We start from the raw sequence: 7,372 nt of genomic DNA on the forward strand, positions 1-7,372 counted from the left end.
ACGCCTGCAGAAGCAACATTTTTTAAGCCAGTGTGCATGGAGCCTTGGTCTTAGCAGGGGTTGCCTAATGCCGTGTACACACTACCGTTTTTCATGACATGAAAAATTCTATTTTTTTAATTGGTCATTAAAAACGATCGTGTATAGGCTCCAGAGCATTTTTCTCAATGTGAAAAATGGGCATTAAAAATTTAGAACATGCTCTAATTTTTCGCATCGTTTTTCACATTGTGAAAAACGGTCATGTGTAGACTTTAACAACGAGAAAAAAACGTGCATGCTCAGAAGCAAGTTATGAAACGGGAGCACTCATTCTGTTAAAACGTTTGTAATGGAGATAGCACATTTGTCACGCTGTAACAGACTGAAAAGCATGAAGACTGAAAAGCACGAATCGTCTCTCACCAAACTTTTACTAACACAAAATCAGCAAAAGCAGCCCAAAGGGTGGCGCCATCCGAATGGAACTTCCCCTTTATAGTGCTGTCGTACGCGTTTTACGTCACCGCGCTTTGCTCGAGCATTTTTTGGCCACGAGCGTGTGTATGCAAGGCAGGCTTGACAAGAATCACGTCGAGAAAAACGTTGTTTTTTCCATGACATTAAAAACGGTCGTGTGTACACGGCATCAGTCCAGAAAGTTACAGTATTTAATAGGTTCCTCCATGTTAAAAAGGTTGGAAAAGGCTGTTCTGAGCATTAATCAGTGTGTGGGCACTTGGCTTTCCGTTTTTAGTAACCTCATGCCAGTTGAAATATTATTAGCAATAATTTAGCCCAAAACAGTAACACTCTTTCTGAACAATACCAGAGAACAATTATTGCACTTTTTCTCCCACGACCCAGAATGACTGCTAAAAGGCACTTTTGACATGATGATATAGATGCATAGCTAAGTTACAGTAAAGATTTATTGAATTTTCTCATTCCTAAACCCGCCTGTGGTATTAACACGAATCAATATTTTTTCTAAAAGTTTTTTGGATTTACATTTATATGTGATCAGCTAAATGTAAATAATCTTCCCAGCACTGAAACTTCAAGTGAACTTCAGCCAAACTTTTTATTATTTTAGAGTGGGTAAAGTTGGAACTTTCATTGCTGTCTGTGCCCACACTGTGGTTCCCACTTCCTGTGGTTCGGAGATCTCACTCAAATAAGGGGACTGGAACAACTGCACCCATTGGAAGAATTCTCCTCTACTATTGTTCTAATGGCAATCATTAATTCATGGAATTTCACTCACCTTTTTATCTCAGTATGTCATGACATATAGAGGGAATTTATAAACAGTGTCATAGATGACCTTTAAAATTCCAACGGGCCACCGCACCAAAATTGTTGGTGCTTGCGCTAGATTCCTATACCTGTCACGCACATTCATTTTTGGGAGGCCAGGACTGATGTCCGAGCATCCAGTATGGACACACCTTCCTCAGTGTGCTCTATCCCTGGTGACTGCATCCATCACATAGACAGACACATCGGTGAGGAGTTTTATCGTGGCAGGGTTCTTGTCTGGAACTGAGACACCATTAGGTCTGCCTGGCTTTTGATTGATGGTACACAGCAATCGGTGGATTGCAAAGCTGACACTATTTAATCAAAAGCAAGATGAACTTGATAAGCAATTTGTTTCTCAGTTCCCCATAAGGCTCTGCCCACCCAAAAAAAATCACTGAGGCTGTGGAGATTAGTTCCCCATCAGGTGTGCCCCTCCAGTGGTGACCCGTCATGACATTACCAGTATATAACCCCTTTGTTCACATTCAGCTTTGCTTCTGGGAAACTCTTGGGTGACAACTGAGTGGGGCTGGGGACAGAGCCCTGTATGGGAAGTTAACCTCTTTACACTGGTGGCTCCCAGCCCTTTAAGAGCTTTCAGCATGGTTTATGATCATGTGACTACAGTGATTGCCCGTTACGGCGATCACATGACCGAAAAGTTCTCGATTGCAAAAAGAGATCAGGTGCTTTTCATTAGCCGCTGGAAGCGTGCATGGCATGTGCTCTCAGCACAGCAGTATGCAAATATGCGGCCACTCTGCGCCGAAAAGGCCCACCCACCAAGATGCCCCATATTTGGATACTGTCAGTGCCTAGGGATTAAGTGGAATATTCCCATTGCACATGTTCCTGAAAATTGCTTGAAGCAATTGGGTACTGTAGAAACTACTGGCTGGGAACTGATATCAACGCAATTCAAAGCACATACAGCCGTGGCAAATTTTTTTTTGAGAAAGACACATATATTAATTCTTACAAAGTCTGCTGCCTTAGTTTTTATGATGGCAATTTGCATATACTCCAGAATGTTATGAAGAGTGATCAGATGAATTGCAATTAAATATAACTGATAAACTACAGCGCTACTAAATCCAAAATACACCACACAATTAATAAATAAATGTAAAAAGCTGCAGTATGTGAAACAGGTTACCAACCAAACAACAAAATGTGAAAAATATAAACATATGCGCTAAAAACAACTAATTTATGTGATACCTTACTAAGATCAATCCAATTGTGATAATAATTCAAAACCCTGAATAGGGGATTAGTCGTGTTGCCACAGTGGGGTGAAGCACACAAAATATATATAAATGAGGAAAAAAAAAAAAAAAAAAAAAAAATTAGTGTATAGAAATTAATTAATAAATTAATACAGAGCTAATTAATTCAGAGCATCAAATAGTACTCAATCTCAGAATACCGTCCCTGTAGAGTAGATGGTAAAATAGGGTTAAACAATGTTGATTAGCAGCAGCGTGAGAGTGTCACTGGATACAACAGCTCTGTGAAACAGGTATCTTATACTCAGCTTCAAATCACTTCAGTAGCTCCAATGACACAGCCTTGGTCATTAGCGATGGTGCAAAAAACAGGCTTCAGCCCCCCTCTTCAATACACCACAACAGGTGTGGGACATGTAAGAAAAAGGGAAACACAATAGTGTAATACAGCCAGACACGACAATACCGCTGCCAATGCTATGCGCCGATCCACTCACGCTCTCCCCTTCTTTGAATCAAGCCACTCAGTAACGAAAAGTGTAGAGGTCCTCACTCGGGAACTTCCGACAGATCTCGTACAGCAGACTCCTCCCCCACGCGTTGCGTCACTTGCCACGTGACTTAATCATGGGTAATGTCCATAGAGCATTGCTCTATGGACATTACCCATGATTAAGTCACGTGGCAAGTGACGCAACGCGTGGGGGAGGAGTCTGCTGTACGAGATCTGTCGGAAGTTCCCGAGTGAGGACCTCTACACTTTTCGTTACTGAGTGGCTTGATTCAAAGAAGGGGAGAGCGTGAGTGGATCGGCGCATAGCATTGGCAGCGGTATTGTCATGTCTGGCTGTATTACACTATTGTGTTTCCCTTTTTCTTACATGTCCCACACCTGTTGTGGTGTATTGAAGAGGGGGGCTGAAGCCTGTTTTTTGCACCATCGCTAATGACCAAGGCTGTGTCATTGGAGCTACTGAAGTGATTTGAAGCTGAGTATAAGATACCTGTTTCACAGAGCTGTTGTATCCAGTGACACTCTCACGCTGCTGCTAATCAACATTGTTTAACCCTATTTTACCATCTACTCTACAGGGACGGTATTCTGAGATTGAGTACTATTTGATGCTCTGAATTAATTAGCTCTGTATTAATTTATTAATTAATTTATATACACTAATTTTTTTTTTTTTTTTTTTCCTCATGAATTGCAATTAGTTGCTAAGTCCCTCGTTGCCATGAAAACGAACTTATTCCCATAAAAAAATAATCTCCACTGCATTTGTGAAGAAGGCTTCAGGGCACCAAAGAAAGTACAGCAAGCACCATCTTGTAGGAGCATCTCCTACAGTTGATTCAGCTGCAGGATTGGAGCACCACCAGCGCAGAGCTTATGTGAGTATATCTGCATGCACAGAGAGGCAAAAACGTTTGGAGAATGGCCTGGTGTCAAGAAGGGCAGCAAAGAAGCCACTCCTCTCCAGGAACAACTTCAGGGACAGACTAATATTTAGCAAAAGGTACAGGGATTGTACTACGGAGGACTGGAGAAAAGTTATTTTCTCTGATGAATTCCTTTTCCGCTTGTTTGGGGCACCTGGAAAAAACCTTGTGTGGAGAAGAATAGGTGAGCTCTACCATCAGTCCTGTGTCATGCCAACAGTAAAGCTTTCTAAGACCATTGATGTGTGGGGTTGCTTCTCAGCCAAGGGAGTGCTCTCATTCACAATTTTGCCTAAGAACACAGCCATGAATAAAGAATGGTACAAAAACATCCTCCGAGTGCAACTTCTCCCAACCATCCAAGAACAGTTTGGTGACAAACAATGGAATTTCCAGCATGATGGAGCACCTTGCTATAATTCAAAAACCGGGGGTCGTCGGTAATACTGTATGCATACAGTTTGCACCTCTCAGCCAATTCTAGCAGACGATGCATCCTGTGATGAATACAGAGCCTGATAAGCCTGCTCGGATTGGAGACAACCTCTGCCAATCCGAGCAGGCTACATTACAGTGAGTCAGAGTGGAGCGGGCTGATGATGTCACAGCCTCTGCCAATCCGAGCAGGCTTTATATTCAATAGAATACATCACTCGCCGTGATTGGCTCAGTGCCGTATGTCTCCAACTTCGATTGAGAAGAAGGAAATCTAGGCAATATGAAGCCTCAGAAGGCGGATCGTCCTATACAGTGAGTATAGGCAAAAACGTAGGAAATACAGTAGCTGTCACAATCTGGAGTCAGGCTCAGAGGCCAATAGCTATAGCAGTGGCAGGACAGGTATACAGGCAGTCACTTCTGGCAGATAATACAGGCTCCCCTGAGGTGCGGAGTCTAAGTACTAGCTGGTTTTCCCCAGAGCTCCTGATGGTGGAGATGGATTTAGCTGCAAGATAGTACCAGGTCGCAGTCCTCAAGTTTGTCCCACCAGGGTGTGAGCAAGCCGGGGTACAGTAGCAGATGAGCAGACAAGGATGAAACAGAAGCGTGGTCAGTAAACAAGCCAAGGGATGAATCACGAGTGGCTGCAGGTTGGGATCAGGCAGAAGAGTAGTCAAAGAACAGGCCGAAGGTTTAAACATGGGTGGTTGCAGATTAAGATCAGGCAGAAGAGTGGTCCAGGAACAGGCTGAGGGTCAAACACGGTGGTTGCAGGTACAAATGGCAGCAGAGCAGACAAATCGCAAGGCACTGGCTGGGAAGGCACAATAACTTGGCAATGGGGAAGTGCTGAGGCAAGGCTTTTATAGGAAGTTCATGGGAGGAGCTAGGGGTTCAAGGTTCAACAACAATCAAGACACAAGGCAGAGCATTCCAATGGATCAGGTAGGTTTGTCCAGCAGATCAGACAGGAAGCTGTTCAGCATCCCAGATAGCTCAATGGGAAGAGTCAATGCCGGGCACAGAAGAGGTCCCAGGTTCAAACCCAGGTCCTGACTGTAGCATTAGGGGGTTGTCTTATACGTCCGGTCGTCTTATACACCGGAAAATACAGTAAGTTTGGCACAGGTAGATTTAAAGACACCTACTAAAAAGAAAAATGTCTTAAATCCTTTACAAAAATCCCCTGATAGTGATGCCGCGTACACACAATCATTTTTCAGCATGAAAAAAACGTTGTTTTTCAAAAACGTCATTTAAAATGATCGCGTATGGGCTACATTTTTTAACGTTGTTTTAAACGATGTCGTTTTTTGGGTTGTAAAAAATGATCGTGTGTGGGCTAAAACGACAAAACAAACCCACGCATGCTCAGAAGCAAGTTATGAGATGAGAGCACTCGTTCTGGTAAAACTACCATTCATAATGGAGTAAGCACATTTATCACGCTGTAACAGACAAAAAAGCGTGAATCGTCTTTTACTAACACAGAATTAGCTAAAGCAGCCCAAAGGCAAATGGAACTTCCCCTTTAAAGTGCCTTAGTACGTGTTGTACGTCACCGCGCTTTGCTAGATCATTTTTTTAAAATGATGGTGTGTAGGTAACATTGTTTTAATGATGAAGTTGGAAAAACAACGTTTTTTTCATGCTGAAAAATGATCGTGTGTACGCGGCATCAGAGCAGATCTCTCCAAGGGGGTACATAAAGAAATAAAAACTTGAGTAATTCTCAATGCTCAAAAGCTTGTCAATCAGTAAACTCTAACAGCAGAAGATACCTCTGTCAGAATATAATGTCCCAGCAGGGGGTGTGGAATTCCTCCTCCACCTCATTTGTGTGCATGGAGGAACCTGTTCATAATTCTTAACACAAACTAGAATTTTTTTTTTAATGAAACAAGATACTTACATTATTGCTACTATTATTTATTTTATTTATTACTATTTGTTTGGGAAGCGTGCATATACCACCGGTCGGTGGTGCCAAAGAGCTTTGTGACAAAATAGCCTGGATGTTCTGGCGAGGGGAGCATAAATAAAAGAGAAGGGAGAAAGGACAAGAAATCAGCGAGTAGATAAGCAAAGAAAAATTGGCCTAGGATTGAAATGCTTGGCAGAATAGCCAGGTCTTCAGCTTCTTCCTGAATGTATATAGGCTTCGGGAGATGCGAATGTTAAGCGGGATTTGGTTCCAGAGAGTCGCCCCCGTGGAGTCAATCCTTTTCCTCCTATAGAAATTAGCCTGTCAGTATTGCCAATATGTAGAGCTTTGTCGGCTGAACGAAGACAGCGTCTAGGTATATAGGGCCAGATCCTCAAAAGGGATACGCCGGCGTATCTACTGATACGCCATCGTATCCCTGTTTCTATCTTTGGAACTGATCCACAGAATCAGTTTCCAAAAGATAGGCAGAAGATCTGACATGTGTAAGGGACTTACACTGCCGCATCTTAGGATGCAGTACCGCATCCGCCGCTGGGGGCATTTCGAGTCGAAATGCCGCTTCGGGTATGCAAATTAGCACTTGCGGAGATCCACAAAGCTTTTACTCTTCGTTTTTTCTCCGTAAGTATTAAGTTGCATGTGTAAAATTAGGGCTTCTTTTACAAAGGGTAAACTGTTTACACCTTGTAAAAGTAGACCCTTCTTACCCGCGACGCTGTTATATATTTTTTTTTTTTTTCGCCGTATCTTTTTTTTTTCCCGACGCAACTTTTTTTACCCGGCGCGATTCACAAAACTCGGCGTAACGTAAAACCGTGCTATGCACGTTGGGAAAATGACGTCGTGAGCATGCGCAGTACGTCCGGCTCGCCCCATGAAAATAGGAACGCCTTGCGCCGGATGGATTTAAGTTACACAGCCGAAAATTTCTAGGTAATTGCTTTGTGGATCGGGCACTTAGGTAGAAATTTTGCGGCAGTGTAACTTAAATCAGAATATTTAAGTTACGGCGGCTCTTTGTGGATCTGGC

Source organism: Rana temporaria, chromosome 1, assembly GCF_905171775.1.
Source record: "Rana temporaria chromosome 1, aRanTem1.1, whole genome shotgun sequence".
In the NCBI taxonomy this organism is placed as follows: Eukaryota; Metazoa; Chordata; class Amphibia; order Anura; family Ranidae; genus Rana; species Rana temporaria.